Source organism: Gekko japonicus, unplaced genomic scaffold (genome assembly GCF_001447785.1).
Source record: "Gekko japonicus isolate JY-2015 unplaced genomic scaffold, Gekko_japonicus_V1.1 scaffold80, whole genome shotgun sequence".
Taxonomy (NCBI): domain Eukaryota; kingdom Metazoa; phylum Chordata; class Lepidosauria; order Squamata; family Gekkonidae; genus Gekko; species Gekko japonicus.
In genome coordinates, this window is record NW_015168047.1 from 1,175,702 (window position 1) to 1,191,459 (window position 15,758).

The following is a 15,758-nucleotide window of genomic DNA, read 5'->3' on the forward strand; positions in this document are numbered from 1 at the left end:
GTTTGGAACGCTCTGTTAGTTTCGATTTCAAAGGTTTCTCTTTCTCCGTCCTCTTCCCCGCCATCTTTCTCGATTGTTTACTTTGACAAATATTTTGAAAGTATCTGAATATGCGCCCAAACGCCTGAACTCGCCTTGGTAAGTGTTTCCTAACAATTTTTTTCTTTAACCGCCCCTTGCAGCTTTCACCCCTTTTTCTTCCGCCCCCCCCCCCCCCAGGTCTCGCTTTAATTCTTTATGCGCCTGAGAGGAATCCCTCCCCCGCTCGCCTCTCTTTCTGGTTTTTGGGGTAGGGAGCTTTCTTTTAAGTTGACACATTTCACTCAGTCCGACTTTACATCGTTTCGCCCACTCAATCTCCCACGCTTGCCCCAGTCAGCGTCAATAGATCCCATTCGGGCACTTTGCAGGAAGGACCATTGGGACGGAGGAGCGCCTCAATTCACCCAGAACACGCAAGCGAAGAGGCGACTCCTCGAGAGTCCCCTGGCTAGGAACCTTCCACCAGGCTCCGGGGGGGGGAAACGTGGAAGTCTCACATCACCTTCTGTCTGGTCCTTTGAACTGGAGATGCTGGGGCTTGAACCTGGGACCTTCTGCATACGAAGCAGAGGATCTTCTACTGAACCACAGCCCTTCTGCGAAGAAGTGCTTCCTTATGCCAGTCCTATCATACTGCCTACCAACTTCACTGTTGTGATATTATGGGGAGGAGAGGATCAGAAAACCAAAAGCATGATGGAGGTGGGCGGAGCCAACGGTGCATGGCGCACGGCTGAAGTTCGAGCTCCCGTCCCTGTTTCCCTACTATCTACTTAAAATACTTTTCCGAAGTCTCCATGCCGAAGAAAAATACACAGAAAGCTGCCGGAACACCCTCAGCAAGCCGGGGAGGAGGGAAAGGTTCGGTACGTACCTTCTTTACAACCATAGCTCCAGAAGAGCTGTTTCTCCCGGCCTCTCCAACTTCTGCTAAAATGGCGGCCGAAGCGCAGCCTAACGACCCGACCGACCCCCTCTCCCGCCAGGACTTAGCTGCTTTAAAAGACGATATTATTGACTCTATGTCCACAATAGTTTCGAAACTACTTCAGCCTATTCAAAATTCCTTGCAAGATATGGCAAAAGAAATAGCCGAAGCCTCAAAGGCAGCAGAAACGGCTACACAAATGGCGGTCTCTATGCAAGACGACATAAGAACCTTGCAAAAATCCGATACCACTATGCTCACCAGGATAACGTCGCTTGAGAATAAATGGCGGCAATATAATTTAAAATTCCGGGGGTTTGAGGAGGGGTCTGAAGAATCCCAAGACTTGGCTCACTTTATGGCTGCGTGGCTGGCCAAAGTAATGCACTTAGATGACGGCGTTGCACCGGCATTGGCCAAGGCACAGCGCTTGGGTCCGTTAGCAATGGCGAACAAAGGCAAACCACGAGACATTCTAGTTCAATTTATATACCTGCGTTCTAGAGACAAAATCCTTAAGATTGCAAAACAAAATGGCTCCCTGGCTTTCGGTGACCAGAAGATTATTGTTCTACTTGATTTAGCCCCGGAGGCACTGACTAAACGGAGATCCCTGAAAAACATTACAGCCAAGCTTCACGAGGCGAAGATACGGTTCCGCTGGTCGCCTACTTCAGATATTTTGATTTACAAAAATGGCTTACTACATCAAGCGTCCGATCGTGCATCGGGAATAGCGTTGCTCTCTGCTGTTGGAATTAAGTTGTCTGCATCAGAAGAAGAAGAACTTCGAAAGCCCTGACTTTTCTCATTTTTTACTCTCAAGGAAAATGGGAGCTTATAAGAATCTACTGTTCCACTCTGCCCTTGTGGCTATGGTTGTGGTTTTGGCAGTCTTTTGGTTATTTGGAACCTAATTCAAGATTGTTTTGTATAGACTTGAAGCATAGAGGTTATCAGGCTTGTAGTTTCATAGAGACAGTATTGATTCTGGCAATGGTGTACCTGCAAATCTGTAATCACAGAAGACTTTATGTTCAGTTTAAGCAATGAAGTAATTGCACTTTTTATATATTCTTTTTTTCTTTTTTTTCTTTTATTTGTAATTATGGGTTCTCCAACGGAGAAAAGATGTCTATTAATTTCTGTTTTTATAATCTTTATTTTTTATTGTTTTTAAGTATTTGAGTTTAGCAATGCAGTAATTGCTATTGTATAATAGTAACCTGATTATTGGTATGGTATATCAGTTATGAAGTTAATTTAACAGTAAAAGAAGGCAATGACGCAATTGCATGTTATTTGATACCTAAGTTAGAGCACTTTAAGTTTTATTGTGAAGTAAAATTATTTAAATTGGACAAGTATTTTCGTTAATGGTTGTCATAGAGTTTACACTTTATTAAAAACTATATTCAAATATTGCCAGGGGGGCCCACCTTCACAACAACGGAATAACTTATTTATAGCTTAGAAAAACATTGAATCTGGTGGGGCAATCATTCCATCACTAGCTTAATAGAGCTGTAAGAGACACTAGTATTAAAAGTGTGAAGGTTTTTTTATTATTATTATTATTATTTTCTTTCCTTCTTTTTAACCTGACTTAATATGGTACATGGATGCCTTTGCAATTAATATTATTGTTGACAACGTATATTTTAAAGATGTTATTCCGTTAACGGAAAGGACTGACAGATTTTATATGACTTGTTATTTATGTTATCTAGGAGACAATTGATATTATAATCTAAACTTTATTAGTAGAAATACTGTTAAAACAGGGAAAGGGAGGGAGCTGGAGGAAGTGATTTTGAACTTATCAACCATCCCCGTCCCCCATATTGTATTGAGTGTCCTTACAGGAGTGTTTTATTTAATAATACTCCTTCTAGCTGCCTTGAGTAGGCTAGCTAGCCTAGGCACTACCCCTCTTATAGGGGGAGAGTTGTTATAGATTGTTATAGTTAAAAGTTAGTTTTAGTTTGATGCAACAGTTCAATATCTCAACATGGAATGCCCGAGGTCTTAACAACAAAATTAAGGCGAAAAGAGCCTCTAATTACTGGACCAAACAGAAAGTCCAAATTCTATGCATTCAAGAGACCCATCTAAAAACTACACACCTTCCAGTTTTACGTTCTAAATGGTTTTCACATCAATTCCAGGCGAAAGGCTCCTCGAAAGCGAGAGGGACAGCCATTTTGATTTCACAGAATTTACCCTTTCAATTACAAAAGTGTGAAGCAGATCCCCAAGGGAGATATATGTTTGTTCAAGGAGATCTCTTTGGACAACCATTGACTATTGCTAGTATTTACGCTCCAAACACCGATCAAATAGCTTTTATTAAATCTACTCTGCAGAAACTGGCAGACTTTGCGATTGGTGAAATCCTTGTGGGAGCTGATCTGAACTTTATAATCAACCCTAATGTAGATAAAACTCACCGCTCTTTAGAAAGTAAAAAGAAACACTGGCTCCCAACTGAACTTGACAAGGTTTTGAAGACCTTTGGCCTTACGGATATTTGGAGAACCCTCAACCCGGGAAACCGCGAATATACATTTTATTCTCCTAGACACCAAGTCTATTCACGGATAGACTATTTATTAACAACTAATGCTATGCTGACTAATATTATGGACTCAGAAATTGGCCCGACTATAATCTCTGACCATTCATGGGTAGCATGTACAGTTCACTCAAATCAAAACGAAAAAAGAGAATTTAATTGGAAACTTAACATGTCTTTATTACAGAATGAACTTTTCCAACAAAATATAAAATCCAAAATAGACGAATATTTTGAAGTAAACGCAGAATGTCCAGCCTCCCAGGTTTCTATCTGGGAAGCTTTTAAAGCGACGTTGAGAGGTAACTTGATTTCATTGGCATCCTCCTATAAAAAACAAAAACAAAAAGTGGTCAATGCATTAACAGACAACATAGCTAAATTGGAGAAGAAACATAAGCAATTTGGGGGCCAAAAAAATTACAAGAAACTGCAGAGAGAACGAAAAAAGTTGGAACTAATGGAGACAACACATATACAGAAACAAATGCTATATATTAAGCAAAAATATATTACTAAAACTCCCAAATCAATAAAATTATTAAAATATAGAGTGGAGAAGAAAAAACTCGCCTCCACAATATATGCGCTTAAAGACAGAGATAATAAGGTCCAGACTTCCCCAAAGAAAATCGCTTCTATTTTTGCGGAGTTTTATAAGAACTTGTATACATCACTAAATCCCTCGGAGGAACACATTCTGAAGTATTTAGACAAAATTAATTTTAATACCAAACTGACCCAAGACCATAAAAGTTTATTAGACCAACCTATAATCCTGACAGAACTTAAGGACAATTTAAAAAAGATGAAGGCCAACAAATCTCCGGGTCGAGATGGATACCCGATTGAATTCTATAAAAAGTTTTTTGATCAGATCTCGCCCCATCTTGTAAATATTTTGAACTATGTTCTAGAAAAGGGAATTATTCCACCTTCGTGGGCTGAAGCAAAAGTGGTAGTATTGTTAAAGGCAGACAAAGACCCCCTTTTACCAGAGTCTTATAGACCAATATCCTTACTCAACACAGATTTTAAAATTCTTACCACCATACTAGCCAGTAGACTCAATTCAATTATTTTAAATTATGTACACAAAGACCAGGCAGGCTTTATGCCAGGCCGTACGATTACGGATAATATTCGTAAGACTCTGAATATTATTGAATATTGCCGCAAGCACAAAATTTCTTCCACTATCCTTTCTGTTGACGCTGAAAAAGCGTTAGACAGAGTAGAACCTAATTATTTAATACAAGTTTTAAAAACTATGAATTTTGGACCCAATTTTATAAAGTGTATTCAAGCTATGTATAACAACCCTATTTCTTCTATACTGGTTAACCAAGTTAACTCCCCTAGTATTCATCTACAGAGGGGCACCCGACAGGGCTGTCCCCTGTCTCCTCTTTTATTTGCGCTATCCCTAGAACCACTGGCATCTGCAATACGAGAAGACCCCAAAATACAAGGAATTAGTGCCTCTCCATCTCAGTGTAAAATGAGCCTCTTTGCTGATGACATAGTATTTTATATTCAGCAACCAAAAGAAACTCTTCAACCCTTATTAGACCATATCTCTGATTATGGAAAAGTCTCTGGTTTTTTGATTAATTACTTTAAATCAATTTTATATCCAATAAATATTCTTAATCAAGAGCTCTTAGAGATTAAAAAAAAATATCCTTTCAAAATGGTAACTACTCATTGGAAACATTTGGGTATCAATATACCCGTACATCTAGATAATTTGTACCATTGTAATTTTAAACCCTTATCGTCAACAATGGCCACGTTGCTAGAAGAATGGGGAAAATTTAACCTGTCTGTTGGAAAAAATTGATTGATCTTACCTAAATTTCTCTTTTTATTTCAAAATCTACCAATTGAAATCCCACTTAAATATTTTCGGGAATGGAATCTGAAGATAACTAAGTTTCTATGGAACTCCAAAAAAGCTAGACTGAATTCACGACTACTGAACAAGCCTAAAAAATTGGGAGGTTTAGCCCTTCCAAATTTAATTAAATACTATGAATCTGCTCAACTTAAAGCAGTTATATACTACGCAGACCCTGTATGCGAAAAATCATGGGTAGCAATTGAAGGTCAAAGCTTAAATTCGGATTTTTTACATGAGGCTATTTGGAACAGCCCTAATGACAGACGATGGAAAACACAAACAAATAGATTTTTGGTGTTCACATTGAAACTATGGGATAAATTTAGGTGTATACTTACCTCTGAATCCTCCCAGATGGCAGCTTTTCTGGGACAGAGATGGTTCCCTCCAGGGAGAGCACATAATGAGTTTAAAATTCTGCGAGGAAAAAATATGTTTAGAATAAAAGACATTACGGTAAACGGCAAACTTCTTACACAGGAACAATTTTTACATGCTATAAAACTTAAAATTTCGTGGATGCAATACTACCAACTTCAGCATATGTATAATAGGTTGGTAGCAACTTCTAATTTAAACAAAACATTATTACCATTTGAAAAATTGCTTGCTAGGTCCAGCACAAATACAAAAGGGGCCATAACAATTATATACTCTGCCTTAAATGAAAAATTATGGTTGACTAAGAACCCAGTTCAAGAAAAGTGGGAAAAAGACCTACACTGCTCAATTAATGAGGAAACATGGGCGAAAATCTGGGGATCTTTCCAAATGACTACTAACAATCTAGCAATTCGTACTCAATCTTATAAGATGTACTCTAGATGGTACTTAACTCCAGAACGGTTGTTCCACTGTAAACATAAGCCTTCCCCAAATTGCTGGAAGGGATGTGGGATGAAAGGATCCTTACTGCATTGTTGGTGGGAATGCCCTCTTGTTAATGACTTTTGGTTACGTATAAAAGATATTATACAGAAAATTACAGACTGTGATTTACCTTTTAATCCAGAAACTTTTCTGTTAGGTAATTACATGCAGTATTCGATTTCTAGAGAGACAGAAGAACTAACAGCAATACTGTTATCAGCAGCAAAGACATTGTTGGCTCATGTTTGGAATCAGCCTAAAATACCTAGTATCAAACAATGGCTTGCAAAATGTTGGGACTATATAATAGCCGACAAAATTACTGAACAACTTTTAACGGCATTCTCTCCATCTCGCTCTAGTAGGTTCTTGACTCGTTGGTTCTCGTTTTTCCGATATGTTAACCATAATCCGGGTTCCCTGTTTGAAATCCCTAAGAAATATTTGGAGTTTTCTTTATATTGAGGGGTGAAAGACCTCTATTATAATGTTAGAATGTGAGTACTGTTGCATTTTGTTTTGTTGAAGTTTATAATGTTGCAATTGGTTTTGTTTGTTAAAGGTTATGTTTTGTTTTTTTAAAAAAAAAATTCAATAAACAGTTTATTAAAAAAAAAAAGAAAACCAAAAGCATTTAAGGGTTTCCTTTATTACTAGAGTAGATGACAGTGTACTCTAAATTATTAAATAAAATGTTTCTTTTTGATAGAACAGCAGTTAATTTGGCTCTTTTTGTTTTTGTTCTTCCCCTTTGCCTATCAGTACTCCTGGACTCTATGGTAAACGATGAAGTAAGTGGGTTAGATCCAGATTAAAATTTCCAGTGGCATAATGGGACTTTCCTGCCTTCTTCCTTCCACTGTAGCCCACTGATCTCCATGAAATGTGATTCTGGGGGGTTTGGGACCCTGAGGAATGGCAAATGGGGGATCTGCAGCCAGAAAAGGGAATCAGTGGAAATTGCCAATTTAGTCTGGAGCCAACCCACTGCCTGTAAAGTTTAAAATGTTACAGATTTAAAAAAAAAAAAAGAAAGACATGTTCTTTCTGTACACATTTCTTTTTAATTTTATGCTTCTATTTTATTTGTGGCTGTGTTGGTAGCATTTTTAACAGTTTTGTTCTGTGAAACTAAAAAGTTGAATGCCATGAAGGAAAAAAACACCCACAAGTGGTTTAATTGTTTACAGATTTTATTTCTAGGCCATTTGAAATCTTTTAATAACATTTATCCTGAGTCCCTCCAAATACTTTAATTACACGAGCCAATAGATCCATTTCATTTCTGGTTGCACCCCATGACTCATGAATTACTCGTAGGAGGGGTTTTGTGTTTGTATATATTTTTTTAAAAAACCCAATTCAGCAACATCTGGTAGATTATATAAGGCAAAAGGATGTTCTTTATAAACCGTTATGGACAACATGTTTTTGTCTTTGGCAGTCATCCATTTTCTCTCTCTCTCTTCTTTTTACTCTCTAGTACTGGCATTCTTCCACACTCTGCCCACGAAGATAAAAGCAGAATTCCTGCACATATACCAAGGTGACATCAACACTTTGGAGTGTTCAATTTTAAGAATTAATTCAGCTCATTCCTCCTTCACTTGGTCCAATGCCAAAACTATCCAGTAAAGGAATGTCTGGTGATAAATCAAATATGGTCTAAAATAGCTATATCCTATAATGCATTCAAGGGCTAGATTTTAGACTACATTTTAACGTACTCTGAATCCACTATATTTTCTGCTTAAGAAATGTAAGCATATACTAACAATGAATTGGTATTATAATTCTCTCAGTTCCATAATTCTTTTGCACAATTCCAGTACAAAAACAATCTAGGTGGCATTGCTGGAAGTTTGTGATAGCATGTAAAACTGTAGCTTATGCTTACTTTCAGCGAATTTACCCGTTCATCATTGGTGCACACATATACACCCATAAGAAGGAGAGGAAGCAGAACAGGGAAAGCAACATGATCGAGAGGTCTGGAGCACCTTTCCTATGAGGAAATACTGAACAGTCTGGGACAGTTTAGTTTAGAAAAGAGACAAGTAAGGGGGGATATGATAGAGGTTTGTAAAATTATGCATGGGATCATCTAGGTGGTGGACAGAGAGAACTTTTCCTCCCTGTCCCAAAATACTAGCACTCAAGGAACTCCAATAAAGCTGATGGGCAATAGATTCAGGACAGAAAAAAGGAAAATACCTCTTTACTCAACAAGTGATTAAAATTTGGAATTTGCTGCCAGAGGATGTAGTGATGTCCACAGGTATACATGGCTTTAAAAGGGGATTAGATAGATGCATGGAGGATAGGACTATCAGTGGCTAGTAGCCATGATCACTGAGGGGAACCTCCAGATAAGGTGGCCAGACCACAGCTGGCAACCCCCGAGGCAACATCAGAGGAAGGCCTCAGCCTCTGTGCCCTGCTGTTGGACCGCTCTGCAGACAAACTGGTTGGCCACTGTGTGAGACAGGATGCAGGACTAGATGGACCAACCCAGCAGGGATTTTCTTTGTTTTTACGTTGTTACGTGCCCTAGACCAAAGGCAATAGGCCTGTATCTCTCTGTGTAGAATGAGGCTTGGGTTATTTCCTCCCTCCAGGATTTTACTTAATGAGGTTCTGATCCATTGAATAACCGGATTCTTGAAAAACGATGGTTGGCTTCTATGTGCTATTAGCATAAGGTATTGGTGGAAGGGGATTGTCCTGCTTTCTGCCAACAGGTTCTCTGTGAACACTGGAAAGGAAATATTGGGGGATCTGTAGACAAAAAGGCATGTGGCACAGTAGCAAGCAGAGGAAAAGAAAGGGGTGGTTCCAGGCACTCTATTCACCAAAACCTGGATCTGGCCCTGGCTGATGGCGCAATCCTAAACAGAGTCACATCCTCTTAAGTCCACTGCTTTGAAGGGCGTAACTCCACTTAGGATTGCACTAAAAGCATTTGGCAAAGCTCCTTGGGCAGACTGGTTCTGCAATCCAGGTACACTGACTACTACTTTACTAAGACTTAACGCTGCAATGGAATGTAGTCAGAGTCCTCTGCTCTGCTAGCAACAGAGTCAAAAACAGAAGAATAGCCGTTTCTTCCTTTGCTGCCCTGGATTGCTATGTCAGCATTCTTCACCGTGCCAATGCTACTGTGCTTTGCTGACAGGTGGGACATTTGCTCGTGATCCTATCGTCCCACTGAGCTGGCCTTGTTTGCCCTAATTCTAAAGATCATTCCTGGACCTAGGACAAAACTGTGTGGTGGCGGATGCACTCCAGTGGCACAGAACAGATTAGTACTGAGCAGGAAGAATGGGAAGGAGGGACTTCGCTGGTGTCAGCAGTTCCTCCCTATGGTGTGTTGGATTTTTCCCTCTCACCTGTTATTTGGTTGCTGTATCTTGCTGTGTGGGTGTTTTCAGCTAAAAGGAGGAGGAGGAGGAGAGTTGGATTTATATCCTGCTCTTCACTACCCGAAGGAGTCTCAGAGTGGCTTACAATCTCCTTTTCTTCCTCTCCCCGCAACAGACAACCTGTGATGTAGGTGAGGCGGAGAGAGCTCTGAGAGAACTGTGACTGACCCAAGGTCACCCAGCTGGCTTCATGTGGAGGGCTGGGGAATCAGTCCTGGTTCTCCAGATTAGAGTCCGCTGTTCCTAACCACTACACCACGTTGGTTTGAGAGAAAATGATGGCAATGAGAGCATTAAAAGAGGCCCACACGCGAATGCTTTCAGACTTAGAACTGAAGCCACTTCCGGGCTGTAATTTCAACATAACAGAGCAGCATGAGAGCAGTTAGTCTTAACTGTGGTTTACAGAGCATGTGAACATGTATATCTGGGCTTGTACACCTATGCTGTTCTTGCTGCAGTGCAGGCTGGGGTGCTGGCAGGCTGTTTGTGGGAAGGCAGTTGAAGATAGGAAGAGGAAGAATGGGTTTATACCCCACCCTTCACTTGGAGTCTCAGAGCGGCTTACAAACTCCTTTCTCTTCCCCTCCCCACAACAGACACCCTGTGAGGTAGGCAGGGCTGAGAGAGCTCTGAGAGAACTGCTCTTGAGAGAACAGCTCTGACAGAACTATGGCTTGCCCAAGGTCATCCAGCAGCTGCAAGTGGAGTGGGAAATCAAACCCGGTTCTCCCAGATTAGAGTCCGCGCACTTAACCACTACCCCAAACTGGCTTTCCGACACCAAACTGAAATTTGCCCTGACCTGGATAACCCAGGTAAGCCCAATCTCATCAGATCTCAGAAGCGGAGCAGGGTTGACTAGCAAGTACTTGGATTGGAGACCTCCGTGGAATACCAGAGGTGGGAGGCAGGGGCAGGCTTTATTCAGCCTCCTCTCTGAATATCCTCCAGGCCCCTAGTAGGGGTCAGTCACCAGAGGTCGCCATGACTTCCAGGTGCACACACGCACACACAGACATGCACATATTGAAAAATACAAAAAAAGAAGCTGTGAAATTTGAATGGTCTATGATGTGCGCTCTGTTTTACAAACTAGTTAAAACAAACCACTCTTTCATGTTCCGTTTTAACCAAGCTTCTCTCCCAGTCTACCACAGAGTTGTCATGAGGATAAAAAAAAAATTGTAAGTTGGAGGAGCAAGGTTTAAGAACACAAGAGAAGCCATGTTGGATCAGGCCAGTGGCCCATCCTGTCCAACACTCTGTGTCATACAGCAACCAAACCCCAAGTGCTGTCAGGAGGTACACCAGCAGGGCCAAAACACCAAACGTCCTCGCACTGTTCCCCCCCCCCCAAGTACCAAGAATACAGAGCATCACTGCCCCAGGCATAGTGTTCCATCTACACTTTGTGGCTAATAGCCACTGATCGACCTCTGCTCCATACGTTTATTCAATCCCCTATTGAAGCTGTCTATGCTTGTAGCTGCTACCACTTCCTGTGGCAGTGAATTCCAGGTGTTAATTACTCTGGGCGAAGAAGTGCTTCCTTTTATCTGTTCTAAGCCTACTGCTCGTTACTTTCATCAAGTCCCCACAAGTTCTTGTATTGTGAGAAAGGTAGAAAAGCACTTCTTTCTCTACCTTCTCTATCCCATGCATGATTTTGTAAACCTGTCATGTCACCGCTCAGTTGTTGTTTTTCCAAGCTAAAGAGCTGAAACCTCTTCAACCTTCCTTCATAGGGAAGGTGTTCCATCCCCTTAATCATTTCAGTTTCCCTTTTCTGCACCTTTCCCAATGCTATAATATCTTTTTGGGGGTGCGGTGTCCAGAACTGTGCGTAGTATTCCAGATGAGGCTACACCATAGATTTATACAGAAGCATTATGATACTGGCTGATTTGTTTTCGATCTCCTTCCTAATAATCCCCAGCATAGCGTTGGCCCTTTTTATTGCAGTCGCACACTGCATCTTCAGTGAGTTATCTACCATGACTCCAAGGTCTCTCTCCTGGTCAGTGACCACCAGTTTGGACCCCATCAACATATATTTGATGTATGAGGAGTACTTCCTTGTAACGTTGTTTTTTTGTTTTTCAACTTGATGGACTTTCAGTCTCTTCCATCCTAGTTATTCTTCAACAGTACACACTATCAGCTCTGTTGCAGATTGAAAGACTAAAAAAGAGAGAGAGGAAACTTAATTTTTGTGTTTTAAAAAAGATGCTTCTGATTTGTTTCCAGACTGATCACAGGGGAGGGGCTTGCTGGCTTGCTGAGCTCATAGCAAAGAACTCCCTGTACCCACCAACATGCCCAAACATTCTGTTTTGTTCCCAAAGCTGAGACAACAGATCTGCTATGAAACGGAGCCCTGAGCTGGAAAGGGTTCCTGGCTATTGACATGCAAATGAGCCTTTACAACCCAGCACTAAAACGCCCCCCTTTGCGACAACATTCCAAGATCCAGCAGGTCACTTTGTCACTGTTATGAAACCCAGGCATGAGCATCCTGAACAGAGTCCACTTGGGACAGCTGCGCATGGAGCATTAGCCTTGCCAACATACAGTGAAGGTACAGAGCTGAATTTCTGCAAAGGTCACAACCCAACATCTGCAACTGTTGGGTGATTTCTTCATTGGGTTACATCTATATGTGGGAAAGGAGTCCAGTGGAATGGACAGAAAGTAAGTCAACATGCATCATTGTATTGGTGCAAAATAGTTTGAAGGGTCTGGGTGTAGAGAGAGGAAGATATCTGAATGACCTCATGACCTGGCACAGTCCTGGATTATATGAAAGCTTGCTCATGCTTTTTTGCATTTCTACAAGCCAGCCTCAGCCTGAGGCGGGATGAAGTCACTGCTTCTGGCAATGCATCTTAGATCTGGGATAAATGTTGTCCAAAATGTGCCATCCCTAAACTGTCCTGGGTGGAAAGGGTAGCATCAGGGCAAAGAGCCTCAAGAATGACTCATCTTTCTTGGACAGCAGAATAAGCCACTCTAGGAATCCATTTGCTCGTTGACTTTCAATGCCACCATTACTGGTGCAAGAGTTTGGGGACTTTGATAGCCAGAAGGGCATAGATACATATGACCTTTTAGTATGTAACTCTAAAGTAGTGCTGATGTTGATGGCTTTTGGGGCCTTTTCACTGGTCTCTCTGCCTAGAGTTATGCCTATATCAACACTGTTCAGATACCCATGCTTTTGCTCTGAATTTGTTAGTGGAAAATGCTGTCAAGTTGCAGCAATCTTATCCTGACCCCATATGGTTTTCGAGGCAAGGGATGAACACGGGTTGCTTGCTATTGCCTTTCTCTGCAGAGCAATCCTCGACTTCCTTGGTGGACTCTCATCCAAGTGTTAGCCAGGGCCGGCCCTGCTTAGTTTGAGACATTGGGCTAGTCTGGGCCATCCAGGTCAGCTGAAATACACCTTTAAATGTTGTTTGTTTGACTTCGGTTTCCCCCTGCCCTGCGGGCACTATGCAGCTTTGGTATGTTCTCTGAGTTAAGGCACTTTGGTCCTAAGGACCTTTCTTGAGAGTAAACTCCACTGAATAGGCCTGAGGAGGATTCTGAGCAGACTTGTCCAGGATTTCTCTCTGTGCTTGGAAGAGTGGAGTACAGTCCCCAACACATCTGGGAAGAAGAAGTGACTTACGAAGTCCAGCCAATACCACCTTATTTGTTTTAAATGTGTATTTAAAACAAATAAGGTGGTATTAGCTGGACTTCCTAAGTCACTTCTTCCCAGACGTGTTGGGGACACAGTACTCTCAAAGGCGCTTCTCCCAGCTCTTGCTGCTGATATTGGAGGTGGTGAAAGGCAACTAGATGTAGGCAGGCCACAAGGGTGGGCAACCCAGCAAGGTGGCAGACCTAGCATGGGTCCTAACGATACTTTCCTGAGAGTCAGCCCCACTGAATAACATGGGACTTGCTTCTGAGCAGAATTGCTCCCATAAGCTCTCAACTTGGACAGCAATAAAGGCAAGGCGAGCCATGATTTCTAGCACCAGGTACAGTCAACCAACCACGAGACAAAGTGCTACTTGCCACAGATGAAGGTATGTCGGACTGAGCTCCCCAGTGGGTGACTGGCTCGTGCAGCTGTGAAAGGACCATTCAAGCCCCTCACCCCAGGAGGGGGCCATGCCTTCCCTATTCTCTATCTCATATTGCACAATAAGTGACTAGAAATCGACATAAGAAAGTGCCTCCTAACTAGGGTTGCCAAGTATGGGTTGAGAAATTCCTGGAGATTTGGGGATGAAGCCTGGAGTGGGGAGGGTTTAGGGAGGGAAGGGACCTTAGCCAGGTATAGTGCCATAAACTCCAACGTGGCCATTTTCTCCAGAGGAACTGATCTCTGTCGCCTGGAGATCAGCTGTGATTCCATAAGATCTCCAGGACCCACCTGGAGGTTGGCAACCCTCCTTAGCGAGAATCATACCCTTGGTCTGTTTAGCCCCATATTTTTGGCAGTGGCTTTTTAGGGTTTCAGGCAGGGCTTTCCTCCAGCCCTGCCACCTGAGATGCTTTATAACTCCAGATCAAACCAGGGAGCTCCAGCTTTTAAAATATGTGCTTTGTCACTGAGCTGTGGCCTCTTCCTCCAGCTCAGCAGAAGCACTGAAACTCCCAGACCTTACAAAAGCAAACACACCGCGTGTGCCCAATTGATGCCACGGAGCACATAAACAATTCCCTGCCAAATCACCCAGAGCAGATGGATAGGCCCAGATTGCTCAGTGCACAGCTTGAGCTGCAAAGCCATTCCTGCCCAGCTCAGCAGGGAGAAGAAAGCTCCGTCGCTGGTCCAGGATCTGCTTGGACAGGCTAAGAGTAAAGGTGATGGGGAAAAATAAAACAGTAATCAGGAGGGCCATCTGAAAATGTGTCAGCGTGCATCCGAGGGTCACAGAACAGAACGTTCCCTCTTGCCAAACCCCACTGTGGCCCCTGAAATTTTGTCCGTGGGGAGTCGGTGGACCTATAGGAACAACACAGGGGCAAAGTGTGTGGGGGGGCTCTGCAACAGAAGAAGAAATTGCTGGCGACTGTTGCCCCACTTCTGAATACATTAGTGCAATTCAGAACTGCAAGGCTGGAAATATACCATCGTTCTTCTTGGTTTTCAACACAAGAGATGTAAGTGAAAAGTCACTCCAATTCAAGATATCTGATTTTTAACATCTGTTATTTTCCTGCCTTTTCAGATGTGATCTCTGCACATTAAAGTAATGTACAGCGCAATCCTGAACAGAGTTGCCTTTCTAAACCCATTGACTTCAAAGGATTTCAAAAAGTGTGACTCTTTACTTAGGATTGCGCTGCTAACATGCATGCTGGGGATTCGTGGAATGTTGTTTTGCCTGGCTCAGTAGAAAAGCCAGCGCAGCTCTGAAGTGGGGGCAAAAAGGAAAGAAAGACAGTGGTGAAAGGACAGCCTTTAAACCCAGAGATTGGCCGGAGGATTACGAAGGCATTTGAGGACAATTTATAGAGGCTTATATATGTGACACACAGTGGCATAATGACAGGGGACTAGAGAATGGGAGAAATCTCCCTTGGAGCTTTCACAGTCCCTGACAGAACTGTCTTTCCTTCCCCCTTTCTCCAAGCATGCACGTTTTCCATCCATGCCACCAGCCTCTCTTCCCAGGGAGAGCTAACTATGATGTGACAGCCAGCTCTTGCTCACATAAACATCATTTCTCTATTCTTGCTCACTCTGTAGTTGGTGATTGGTAAGCAGCCCCCATGGGGAAGGATTGGGTTTGACGTGACATGAAAAATTTATCTTGTGTTCCATTTGTGTTGCCGGTTGAATATTCATGCCATCGCTTGACATAAGGGGGGGGGGGTTGTATGTATTGGTGTGAAACCCTGAGAGACACTGTGGTATTGTGGTTAGAGTGTCAGACTAGGATCTGGGAGACCTTAGTTCAAATCCTCACCCTGCCATGGAGGTTTGCTGCGTGACCTGGGACCAGTCACACA